Here is a 13,781-nt window from a genome sequence, read left to right as displayed (position 1 = left end):
TATTTCGAGGTCATGATAAAGAATCGCAGGTTTTTTAAATGAGCATATAAACAATGACTTTAATGGAAACTAGAAACTGATATTACTGCTTACTTATTGATGTAACTCTTGACCTAGTACAACATTATACGATATGGGTTTGTTGACACATTCTTCTCTTTGGCTTTTTCAGTTCTTTTTCTCTTTAGTTCTTTTTCATCTTTAGTAGTTTTACAGCACATTTTTTATGTTTGTTTTGATAAAGTTTAGTGCAAATGAGTTGAATTTCAACCGAACGCCACCAAAGAATTTGCAGTTGGCTCTAATCTCTAACAGCCACAGAGCGGGGGAGCCTTGTACAGATCTTGTTAGGTTAGACACAAACAAGCCGAGAGTACACAGGTAGAAAGGCAGCACTCTCAAATGCACCTGAGCTGTAACATCTTGCGTTGTCTCAAAATGTTTCGGGTGAATCTAAAAATATTGTTTGTGCTTTGCTCGGCTGTCAAAAAGATCATATGCTCTGAAAGGATCCCAGAGTTGGTGCTGGGTTTAGAAACCCAGCAGCTAGCAAATGTTATTATTTTTGTGTCCACGCTGCTGGAAAGATCATGGGTGCCGGCAAAAGCCCTCTGTTTTCAGGATGTATTTGGACAGTCGTCCCGTGGACAGGCCATGGTACTCACAGCGGACCTACACATCAACCTGAGCGACCACAATGACACATCATGTCTCGTCCTCCCTGGAAGTTGATAAGTTGGTATAAGCATTGAACATGACCACTCAATAAAACACAGGTTGTGAATATTGTTTTACGCACAGTTGCTTCACGTTTCTGTCCTATCCTGTGGCTGCCTTTTAAACATTGTCTGTCTCAGTGCATCGGTAATAATTTCCTTGCACAATGTTTACAGTATCTGATTTGCATCTACTCTTTGCTTACTTTTCTATCTTTGGACCGAGCTGTAAATTTTACGCTAAGCTAAGCTAATGAGCTAATACAGTAAAAAACGGTTAGCTTAAACTAACAAAAAGACTGGAAATGATAAGCCTGGCTTCATCCAAACTTTGAAGTTAGCCCGACACCTCTTCTGAAGATAACTAATTACCACTTCCATCTTTTTTCCCCCTTGGACAGAGCCAAGCGACCTGTATCTGCCTGCTTATGAACCTTTATGCTAAACTAAGCTAATCGTCCGCTGGCTCCATGTTCATATTTAGCATCCGATTATACAATAATTCCACACATACTGTAGTCAGAGTGGCAACACACCTGGCACCACTGCAGCCTGATTGGGCCTCCACAGCTGCAGCCAATTGAGAAATGATTATCAAACCCAAGAAGGCCGCAGGTTGGAGTCGCTCGCTTGCCATGAGAGAACTCTACAATTTAAGCTGCGTGTCATCAAGTCATCCCTTGATATCAAGTGGCCTCGAACACTCGTGTCAGCCATAAGCACCACCCACATTGTGGTGAGCACATTCGGACTGCCGGATGGGTTATGATGACATAACCTAGACAGCAACCCCTGGCGCCAGTCTGCGCCCCCCTCTCGGCCCACAGTCTGGCTTTACACTCTTTTAACTCTGCCTGACTGAAATGTATTCACCCAATCAGAGTTATTCCAGAAAGCCACTCAGGCTGCGTGTTGCGTCTTCTCCACTTCACAGTAGGTAAATATGTCTGAGATCATGCAAAGAGAGATCCAAGATGTTGTTTTCACCCCTTAACAAGGGAGATGACAGCAATTGTCAATTCTATGTCTTACCATAGTTTTCTGTGGGAATCGCTGGTGCTCTTTTCCTCAAAGATCTGCTCGAAAATCATTAAGCAAATGTTTATTATTCATCCTTAAGAAAAAAGAAACATCTGCTCTGCCATTATCATCCATCTGCCTTTGCCATTACTCCGTGCTCTCTTTCTACCGATTCTCTCCTCTTAACCCCCGCAGCATGTAATAACTGTCATCCGCCACACCAATGAGCCATGTAGTAAAACCGCCCGTCTCTATATCTATCTCAGCTAATCTCAGAGACGTCACGGCAGCCATTACCGAAAGGGAAATGGTGCTTTGTTTGGTGCGGCTGTGGAGGTGGGACCGGGGAACGAGTGGGGAGGGCACTCCTCACGATTATAATTTGGAAAACCCCTCACCTTCACGACGCAGAGTCGTTGAGGCGTAGATGGTGGGTGGGCCGCTCGTGACAAAAGGTGTGACGAACACGGGCTGGAGATTAATGCGAATCGTTTTCATCATTCCCGGGTTGACTGTCTGATTTTCTCGCTTTACTTCCAGTGTGTGTGGTCTGGCTGCAAGATTCCGCCGGCTGACAACTGATGGCTGTGGCACGAGCCAGGGAAAACCTAAGGGAGGAGAGGAGACTGATCTGATGCGCCGCTTATCCACCCAGTCGCTCTCGTATCCCCGCTACGCCGCTTCAAAAGCACCACTGAGCGGTTTTCGAGTGGAATCCGGCACATTGTGCAAAAGCCCATGTGAAATGTTAAGCTTGCATACATTTGCGTTGTTGCTCCATTGTAATGCCACGGTGGAATTAATGAGCAGTCTACATGTGCGCGTCCACCTCCGCACAGCAACGATATGCATTGCTTAGCATTCCCGCAGATTAATCTCGTGGGCTCTGAGTGGGTGTTTTCTTTTAAAGGCTTCACTTACAAAGTTTTGAAAGTTCTAAAAGTCAGACAGTGCCTTTTTATTTCCTGTTATCTCATTAAAATGAGGACACAGTCCAATGGAACAAAGCTATTGATGGGAACAATTGATTGGACTCCGGGAAGTGACAAAAGACTGAAATTCAACATCCCTCAGATGATCTGGAGACTGTCTCCACACAGTCAAAGCGGCACATCCCAGCTGTGAATCTCGCTCTCCCAACACTAATATTTACCTCCCTAATAAAAGTCCTTGTTGTACGGATCGCTCTAAATCAGGGGCCTGGTTCTGTCAGTGATGACAAGAGGAAAATATAAAGTGTCTCTCACAGTGATGGAGAGCTCCCAGAGCTTTTATTTGCTGGGTGGGAAAGACCTAAGACATAAGGTCCTGCTGTATGAATCCAGCAGCGCGTGGAGCTTTACAATCTGTTTCTGGCTCTTTTTACCGTTCAGACAATTAAATACTTAAACAAATAATAATTAACATTTCAGATGAATGATCTTGAGATTTCATATGCTAATATGGAGGAATAACGTAGCGGTGTACTTTAAACTGAAGCCATTAGTCCAAGAGTAATGGCCGTTAACGCATCCTCAACTTCTGTGATGTTTTTTCTCGTTGAAAAACAGAATACAGGCAGGTTACCAGCTCAAAGGATTTAAGAGACAATTATTCAGGCATTTGATTTCGTTGCACAACATTACTTAGCTGAGCTCATTTGAGAACTGAAGCCATTACCCATTATTTGATTTATTATTAACGTCATTATTCCTCATCTCCCACATAGTGTTACTTCAGGAGGTGAAGGACAAAGTAGGAATAAAGGACCATCATGGATTTGCCAACTGATATTTGTCCCACCCATCTCCGACTGTGCACAAGAGGAACCCAGTGGCACAGGAGGCCACAGTGTTAGCGAAGTTTTTATTTAAAATGTAAACCAGTTTTTTTTAAACACACACATCTATCCTGTGAAAGCTATAGGAATTAGGAGCAATCGAGCGTCACCTTCTGTACAGTTGTGCAGGAGCGGACCCATCAAAGAGCTCTGTTAGCCACCACAATTTAAAAGCTAATGGTCAATTGCAGCTTATGCAGTGCTGATCACATTTAATTGGATATATAGCAACGCATTTCTTTTATTAAATATTATTCAATTTTCCCTCAGAATTTCCAAGAACGTTCACTGGCAAGTTTGCAAATGACTAATTATGGGGAACATGTAGACAAAGGTTAAATATTGAGCATCTATTGCATGAATTGATTGGATGTGTACCTATAATTAGTGCCTAATTACATCTTAATTTCCAAAAACCTCCATAGGAACATATTTGGGAAATTAATACAAATGCGCGAACCCGTAACATTTCTCCCAGATCCATTTCTGTTCATGTCTGTGCAGGATGAGTCATTAAAAATATAGTTTTTTACAGTAAAAGGCAAAAGATGTTGCCATATAAATACTCCAAAATGTTTCTTTTTCTCCAACACATACATACATGATACATTTAACAAGGGGACGCAGATTTCGCCGTATTCATTAATTCAATCCGACAACACTTCTGTGAGTGCATTATTCCTTCAGCATATCGTTGTCACAATATCCAGTTGTGCTCGCCTTCTGCGACTGCAAGTGCCTGCATAAGTCTGGCAGTAAAAAAAAAAAGGAAAAGAAAGAAGGAGCTTGATTTGCATTACAGCCGGAACGCAAAGCACTCAGCGCAGCGTGTGGCGCGGCACATCTGCATCCGACAGATAATGCGAGACGGGGGTCAGAGTGCGAGAACGGAGTGTGAAAAACTTTTTTTTTACCCCCCGTGCTAATGTTCCCCAAACGAGAGGAGACAGAGAGAGACGTACAGTAGCCAGCAGTGAGGAGTAGCTGCTGCCAAATGCACCGAGGGCTAGACAGAGACGAGCCCTCGCCATCTGGGCCACTCGAGGCGAGGCTGAAAACAACTCCAGCTCCATCACTGGCTCTCCGGCTCACATTCACACATCAGTTTTATTTATTTTTTTCCTCTTGCTCTTTTGGCCTCTCATCCCATTAAAGCGTCCCATCTTGACATCATGTGTCTTTCTCAAGCTGTCTTCTCGCTCACACTTGGCACTCTCCCCTCCTCCTCCTCCTCCTCCTCTCTCCCCCTCTCATGGATTTATCACTCTTAATTATCTTAACTATCCCGCTTCATACTCGCCTTGTATCTAGCATATTTAATCTAGGATTCAGCAGGGCTATTAGTTACACTCAACACGCAGAGGCTAATTGATTTAAGGAAGCAAGATTTGCTTGTTGGTGCTGATGGGTTTAACTAAAAGCTAATATCGGAGGGTGAGGAGCAGAAATGGATGGCTAGGAGTGAAATGAGATGCTCATGCTGCAGAAGGGGACTTTTGGCTGTCTTTGTAAACTTTAAATTTCTTTCCCACGCTTTGTCCAATTCAGTTTGTTTTCGACGAGGGAGACGCATGTGTACGGCGCACGGAAATAAGGATTCAGCTATTTTAATGGCTTGCAGTCGCTTCTGATACAAGTGGGAATATATTTCTCTTTGCCTGATTTACATGGGATAACTGTGTGTTGGGATAAATATTTTTGGGTCGGTGGGGAAACGTAGCGGCGGAACAGATGTCTGTTTAAATGTCATGTTTGTCGCCGAGGATGTGCTGACATTTTCAGTCCCAGACTTTCACCTCTTGGATTCGTTCGCTGTGAGTCATTACCAGAATCAGGTTGAGTCAGAGCTGCTGTTGTGAATAAATATGATCTAATTGATAGCTGACCTCTCACATTAACGAGCAAATGTGACCAAACCGACGCACGCCAGGAAGACTTAACTATGTTTGTGTGCGCATCCGAATGGCTGCGTCCATCTTTGTTTTTAGCTCCCTTCTGTGTGTGTGTGTGTGTGTGTGGCTCCTACTGCATATGCAGTTAGCGCGGCTGGTGGCCACGGATATTGATAATGGCATTGGGGACACTCAGCTTCTTGTCTTATTAATCACACCAGGCTGAGCAGTGACCTTTCTCCGAGCCCACTGCTTTGGGCCGAGCCAGATCCCCTGCCTCTGCCGCCCCCCCCCTCCGGGAGTAGCAGGCTGACATCACTCACCCCCGTGTCCGCTAATGTCATCCCCGAGCCTGGCCGCAGAGGCTCACCGGCCCTGCCTGGCGCCCCGGACACAGCCTCGGATGACAGAGACATTGATCACTCAGGAAGCTCAGGTTGTCTGGTGGTGTTGGGGAAGGGGGGAGGGGGGGTTGATACAACACCAATTGAGATGGGTGAGCCTAATTAGACTTCACATCTGGGCCTAATGAGCAAATCAAGACCCATCATTGATCAAGTATCAACTGGCCTTGAGCTGTTCTCTGATTGGTTAGAAGCTGCACAACCGCTGTGAACTCCAGGGTTACGCTTCTCTACACACACTGTTTGTTTAGAAGACTCCACATGAATCTACATGATGGCTGGATACATTATGGATCAGTAAGCAACAACGAAAAGAAGGAGAAATTAATGATGAACTCAATAATGTTAACATAATGGCATATGGACATTATTTAGGCAGTAAAAACTGAATATGCACAAAGATTAGGCACTAATGTTTTGACAAATTAACAGCAAATGTGATTAATTTGAAGCCTAATCATGATGATGCATTGTCATTATCAAGACAAGGTATTTCAATAAAAGGAAATGAAGGATTCAAAGGTTTATTTGTCATAAACACAAGTACTTTGTAATTAAATGTGACATCCTAACTTGTGCTAAAAGACTACTGTGAAAAATAAAGATGAAAAATGTATGCAATGTACACACCTTATAGAATAAAACAAATAGTAATTACATTTTGAGTTGTTATTAAAGCTATTGTCCATAAAGAGAGAGTTCAAAACTATCAATTTCAATAATAACATTTTGGAGATATCGGCCATAAAGATGTCAGCCTTTTCTGGAATATGGGACGTGTGTCTTGGTTTTGATCCATTTGAATGTATCCTGCAGTGGGTTTTATACAAAGAAGCTGTGAGGCTTCGATGTGCCTTGGGAGTGTGCTTTTTGTTGGGTGGCTGAACATGTTCTTTGTGGATTTTTTTTATTTTTTATTTCTTATTTTTTAGAAAAGTTGTGTTTGAAATACATTGTTTATATTACAATGTATTTAGGTGTTGCATCCTCAGTTGCACTGCTTTGAAAGCTTAATTCATACACATTGTCAAAAAGAGAGTGAGAGCTTCCTATTTCCTGGTTCCTTCCATATTTCACGGCTCTGTTGACACAATGGCATCTTTGTGTGTCATTGTCTGGTCAATATATTCTTTTGTGTGTCTGCTTGTTGGCAGCTGCACCAGGCAGCGAGAGACTGAGGCCTAAGGGAGTCCGTCAACATCCAGGAACATCCTGTCTGGCTGGTCGGGATAGAAGAGGCATATGCACAGACACGAGCAGCGGCAACGTGGGACCGATGTTGGCCGTGGGATCTAATATTTGGATGCACGAGGCCTCCCAATAAATTCAGCACATTTCTTTGTTATTTCTTGGCACCCTGCGTGTACTCGGCTTGTGCTATGTTCTTTGAGGAGTCCATGAAACGTAAAAAACAAACTTGAAGTTGTCAGTGATTGTCGAATTACCTTTAATTGTATTTGATGATGTTGGCTTAAAGTACAAGTAATGGGAGTGTGAGTCATGCTGCAGTACTTGCGGATGATGTCATCTTTTTCGTTTTCCACTTATGTTGCAAAGTTTATTTATGCACGGATGTCAGTGGCTATATTGTCCCAAGAGAACTGTCCGACCGGCTCTGGAAGAAGCGCTAACAAAACCACAACACCCCCCCCCCCCCTGCGCACACGTTAAAGAAGACATCAAAGTGTACGTCGATGAGGGCGCTGCAGCGGCACAGGGGCACCAACATTAGGCCAAATAATCTAATTCAAAATTATTCAAGGATAAAAGGCTGAGACGGAAAGATTGCAAATCAGCAGTTATATTTGCGGCGGCGCGCTCCACTCGGGCTTTTCCACACAGCTTTCAACGAAGATATTTCATAACAGCCGCAGTCGGCACCTTATTCTGATCCGTTAATGAGGACAAGGTCTTTTATTGTTGATTTGGTCCCCGGAGAACAAAATGAGTTGCGTTTGGTTATAATGACGAGGAAGGTTCCAGCCTGATGACTTTGCAATGTTTTCTGCTCATAAACTTCTCCGTGCAAAAATTGATGGCCAACCTGAGCAAAACAGTGAGAAGGACAAAGCTCATCATCAGAGAAGGGGCGGGTCATCATCAGCTGATCAAAGACTTCATTACTAGAATGAATGTCGGCCCGTCACATGCACATTTAAGTGGGAAAATGTCTTTGTAGCTCTTCCTGTGTGCTACTATTCAGTCTGTTGGCCTTTCGCTTGGTTTGCTGTTAGTCTTTTCAGTCATAAAACACCATGTTATATTTTTGTTGGTGTCTGTGCTTGTTTGCTCGTGCACGACCGCAGGCTTGTGTTCAGACAGAAAGGCACACACAACCCGAATGGGCCGCGCGTGTGTGTGTGCGTGCGTGTGTGTGTGTGCGTGCGTGTGTGTGTGTGCGTGCGTGTGTGTGTGTGTGGTCTGTTGTCTACTGGTGAGTGTTTTAGAGAACAGATTTCTTTGACGTTGACGGCACCAAAGCAATACAGATTTGGCAATTAACCTTGATGTCACTGTAATTACCAAGTCACTTTAGTCAAATGAATTAATTTCCCAAAAGGACTGAGAAACAAAATTACCTCCTCTCTTCCTGAGGAGAGCCAATATGGCGTCTGATAATTAGGGGGAGAAAAAGTGAGCCGCTGCCATATTCCTGTCTCTCATTGTATGTGTCCTGTGTAATCTGCCACGGGGGAGGGGGAGCCACTGATCTGCCTGTCGCTCCCATAGCTTCCTCCGGGTTCACGCTGCCGCGCCGCTCGCCGGTTCACGTGTCGAGCTGCGCATCCTTTTGCCTCTTCCTCCGAGCTCTTCCGTCTTGTGTCCTCGTCGGCCCTCTTTATTCGTTGCCCTGTGTGTGTGTGTGTGTGTGTGTGTGTGTGTGTGTGTGTCGAGGTTTTTGTCATGTGGTACAATAAGTGGGAACTACTCTTGCCGTTCCCCTTGAAGGATGCCACGCACAACATCTGGGAGAAGGGAGGCAGACTTTCCACGGCTCGCTTCCTGAGGTCTTAATCTCCAATCCCCCACTAAGGGCTGAGGTGTCTGTCAAGCCTTCTATGCCGCTTCAATTAGTATGTACATTTTTAATCAAATGTTTTTTGAGCTTTGTGGGATTTATCAACCATTGCCAAATAGGCAATGGTTGCTTTTACCAGACTGCAAATAAGGTAATTGTAAGTATTGAGCTTTAGTTCCCTCATGTGTATCCCTTCATGCCCGGTCTCCAGTGGAGCATCAATCAAATTACAACATTATTATATGTATCACCTCATTAGATTCATAATTGATGTTTTGTTTAATATTTAAGATACTTTAGATGCTTATTAGATCATTTATTCATTTATTTAAGATTATGAATTATTTTCAAAACATTTATTTTGTGCACTGGGCCGGGGAGGCTCCTCCTCTCAGGCCCATGAACTCTGCTACTTCTAGATTTAATGAACAATTGCAGTCGCATATATGAAGTGTTCAGGCAGAACACGCCTGCATTAGCTCAAAGGCATCAGCTTTACAATCATTGACTTATTCACAGCTGTGGCCATCAGCTGACGAGCAACGTCCAATCACGTGCTTACATGTGGGGCCATGACAACCAGACATTACCCGTCGGTTATGTTTTGATGTGGCGTTCTATGGAGTTACTTTATCCAGTAGAACCTAAACTAGAAGGCGGGTGGCACAAAACATACAGGAGTCACCGCACGGAAACGAAAGCACTACTGTGGAGAAAAGGGGGCAGCGGTGCACCGAAATGTGTTTTGTAAGTGTACAATATATTTGTTGTCAGCCTTTGGTGAGGGCACAGATCACAGCTAGGATCTAAAGCTGTGGTCTCTGCTCTCACCACTCATACAACGTCAGACACGTTGGCTGTGTAGCTCAAAACACCAGACTGTCCCTTTAACAAAATGTTGCTTCTGTACGTCCTTGAGCGTATGCTCCATTAGCACCGATGTTGAAACTGAAGTGGACGTTTGTGTTTATTAAGGCTCCCCCAGCAGAATCCTTGTTTATGCTCGGATACTCTGAGAGCCTGTTCAAAGAACAGAGCCTCTAATCTTCTCACAAAAATAACAGGACATGTCATCTTCATTAAAACCAGGATTATAATTTATTCCTGGCTTCGTTTCCAGCCAGTTTGCTTTCAAGGCCCAACGATGTATTGGAAGTACCCCCCACACCCCACACCCACCCTCCAGGTGCAGGTTAGCTGCCATGTCTCTTCTATAATGATGTAGCGGACATTTGTCTATTTCCGTTGTCAGCAATGTCGCGACAGTGACTACCGGCCATTAACGTTAATAGGCAGCGCTAGCTGCTTCACACCGGTTAGTAATATCCTGAAGGTACATTTGTATTTGTTCTTTTTAACCACGGGTTCACACAACATGTTTTTGAGCATTAGCTCCCTTGTCAACATACGTGTTATTAGCTCCTCTAAGAGCGAACGAGTCTTCCAACGGCTTGTTCTCAGCATAATGAGCCAAACTGGGTGGCGAGAACACGGTACAACAAAAAACGAAGGCCTTGACTCTTGTTCACAGACGTTACACATAATATGACAGTGGACAGGACTTCGCCGGCGGGAAGAGTTGAGTCAATTAGCCGTGAATACAAACCTTCCAGCCCGCATTTGAATAAAAGAAGAGAGGAAGCATGTTAAAGTGAGTCTTGACCAAAGTCACGGAGGACCCTTCCCCGAGCTCCACATCATTAGCCAGCGGTGTTTCTCCCCTGGTTCTGAGCCACGCTCACATGCGCTGCCTAACCCTGGTGGCATGAGCGGACTAATTGCTCTTGAAATTGTCCGCAAGAAGATGAATTGTGTGTGTGCGTGTGTGTGTGGTTCTTCGTGGCCGTGGCCGAGCCGGTCCTGGCATGTCCAGTCATCTCTAATATGCTCAGTTGCCAGCTAACTGCATTGTGTGTGTGTGTGTGTGTGTGTGTGTGTGTGTGTGTGTGTGTGTGTGTGTGTGTGCAGCCAGGGAAGAGTTCAGAGCATAGGGAGAGGTCAAGGCAGAGACAGATGTGAGAACAGGCTCTCTGACAAGCGCCCCCATCACAACCCTCTGATGTCCACGCTGCCCTCCTTGTGTGACTCAGGTCACATCACACCGTGGGAGCGTGTTCATGTACCTGAGGGTGTGTGTCGGTCTCTGCGCAGTGTCACTCAGAGGCCATGGAGAGTTCAGGGGGAATCAGTCTTTGTAGTGTTCCTGACCACAGACAATGAGACAGCAGGAAAGGAGCCAGCATGTAAATCCGTTTACACACGTGTGCACACGTGTGGCGGGTGTGATCGCACGCCTCCTCCGCCTGTGGACCTGTGAGAGACGAGGAAGGTCAGCAAGATGTGTTACGTTATTATCCCTTGAGTGCACGGGGTCCATGCACTTAAAACAGGAAGTTGCTGTCTCCTTACGTCCAGGGGACAAGGTCACACATCCACATTTACATTCACAGGATGTTTATTTATTCCACGGGGCCATGAGGTCACAGTTGGCACATCAGCCATGTGTTTTGACCAGTGTAAACCGTGCACAGGATTTCTCAAATCAAGTTATTGTTATTTTGTAGCACTTACTGGGTTGACTTTTTTTTTTTTTTTACTGTATTGTTTTATTGTCCCCGCCTCCCTAGAAAAGGACCACTTGGTCCATCATAAAATCTTGTATTCCAAAAACGAATCTCTCCTGAAGATCATTTCTGCTGTGTGAAGATAGTATCAAGGCAGCGTGGGAAATGGCATCAAAACCCATTTCCCTGTTTAAGCCAGCATGATGTTCATTAATAATGAGACTCCATGATAGTGAATGTCATTTTTTTCTTTCTTTCTTGATTGCGCTCTCTCGGCGTTGAAGAACAAAGGCAGAATCTGCTACACAGAGTGTATTATCTTCACCATGCATTGGCACAGTGTGCGCAGTTATCACAGTCATTAAAACAGCCATTAAAACAGCTCTTTCTCGCTCCTTATCGTGTCGCTACAAGAATATACACATGCCGCTTACATCAGTTATCTTTTCATGGTATATTAAAACCACGTACATTTTAAATACAACTGAAGCCACAACACATGTTTTCCTCCTTCATAATGTGAAGATGCAAAGAAACCCAGCAGCATGAAGGACCATGCGCATTTCAATAATACTGTATTCTCAACAAGCGGTCACCAAAAGGGGAGCCAAAAGCTGCAGTTCATCAAATGGCCACTGGAGGCTGGCTCCGATAGCGAGCCAAGCTTTGTTTATTCTCCGCGGCTATGCACTCCGAGCATGAACTGAGGCGTTTATGCTCTCTGCGCTGCATTATTTTCTGAAACGCCAGAGGGCGTGAGCATAAACTAAACTTCCGTCCCAAAAAGACCTCCGTCTTAAAATGCAGCAGATATTTACGTCCTGGAACAAAAAAATATTGTTTTTGCCTCGATAGCTAATTAGTTAGTTTCTAACAACTGTACGACTTTATATAATTATAATATAATCGCATGTTGAAATCACATTAAGGCTTAAAGTTCTGCATAAATAAGGGCGTGGCCACTTTGAGTGAAAGGTGGGTACCATCACGGCTGCTAGCTGTCGGCTTAGTGTCATCTTAATGAAATATAATTTATTAATAATATGTTATTTTAATAAAAATCTTCAATGCACATTTTCTACTTTTTTATGACTGCACAAATGAAAATACATGTTTTTGGAAATTACATTAAATTGATGTACAAATCTAGCTCTGGTTCATTCATAAGCAGCCTCTTAGTCTTGCGAATACTCCATCAGCTGATTGGGGGCGTGTATGATGAATGAACCAATCGGAGGCAGCGCAGTTCTGTAAGCCAATCACAACATTGTGGGCAAACTTTTAAATATGTTCTCCTCTCTGCTTCTGTCGGTTGTCGTTTCAGCTCAAACCGACGCCACCCTCCTCCACCCTCCTCCACCCCGGGCTCCTCCAATCAGCGTTACAGCAACTCTTCTTCTTCTACACCACCACCAGTGTCTGGACTCCAGGGGGATTCTGCCTTCGCAGATATCAGCATCTCTACCCCTTTTGCTTATCCTAATTCAGGATGGAGTCCAATCGCCAAAGACTTTGCACTATTTCAAAATGCAATTGTAATAAATTATTGTTAAAGTCTAAATACCAGCCTCTCCTGATTGAACTGAGAGATGTGTGTGTTTCGGATGACTTGTCACTTTGCATCTCCCAAATACCAAACTCATAAGAATGTGGTGTTTTCCTTTCATATCACACACACCGTTTAGTTCAAAGTAACAATAATCCCGCAAAGACTCACATCAGTCTGATTAACTAGCACAAACAGCTCATTTAAACCGTTCCCGTGTGAACAAACACGGACAGACTGCATTGTTTCAAAGAGAAAAGGTACATGCATAATTGATAACTGTAAATAAAGGCTGTGAATCCAATTATTTTTGCAAAGAAAATGGATGCAATAGAAAATAAATAGTGTCACGCATTTTGGCTTAAAAGGCAAACTGGATAATAGACAGATACAGGTAGTAACTAGGAAACAAAGCTTCCCATCAAATAAAGGACTTATTTACGTGTGTGTGTGTGTGTGTGTGTGTGTGTGTGTGCGTGTGCGTGTGCGTGTGAGTGTGCGTGTGCGCTCTTGAGGGAGAGACAGATGGGACAGACCTCCACCACCCCACACTACTTTCTCTCTGCATGACTTCTCACCACAGTCTGAGGGTTGTTCTAGTGCCAGAGCATCACACACACACACACACACACACACACACACACACACACACCCCACACACACAGACACATGGGAGCTCATGTGACAACAACCACTGTTTCATTAATCATCTGTATGTGTAAATTAGGCATGAAAAAAAGAGTATTTGGAGCATGAAGAGTGAAGTAACAAGCAGCTGTCCTGCTATGTTTTTGATCACTG

Source organism: Cyclopterus lumpus, chromosome 23, assembly GCF_009769545.1.
Source record: "Cyclopterus lumpus isolate fCycLum1 chromosome 23, fCycLum1.pri, whole genome shotgun sequence".
In the NCBI taxonomy this organism is placed as follows: Eukaryota; Metazoa; Chordata; class Actinopteri; order Perciformes; family Cyclopteridae; genus Cyclopterus; species Cyclopterus lumpus.
This window is presented reverse-complemented; position numbering follows the sequence as displayed.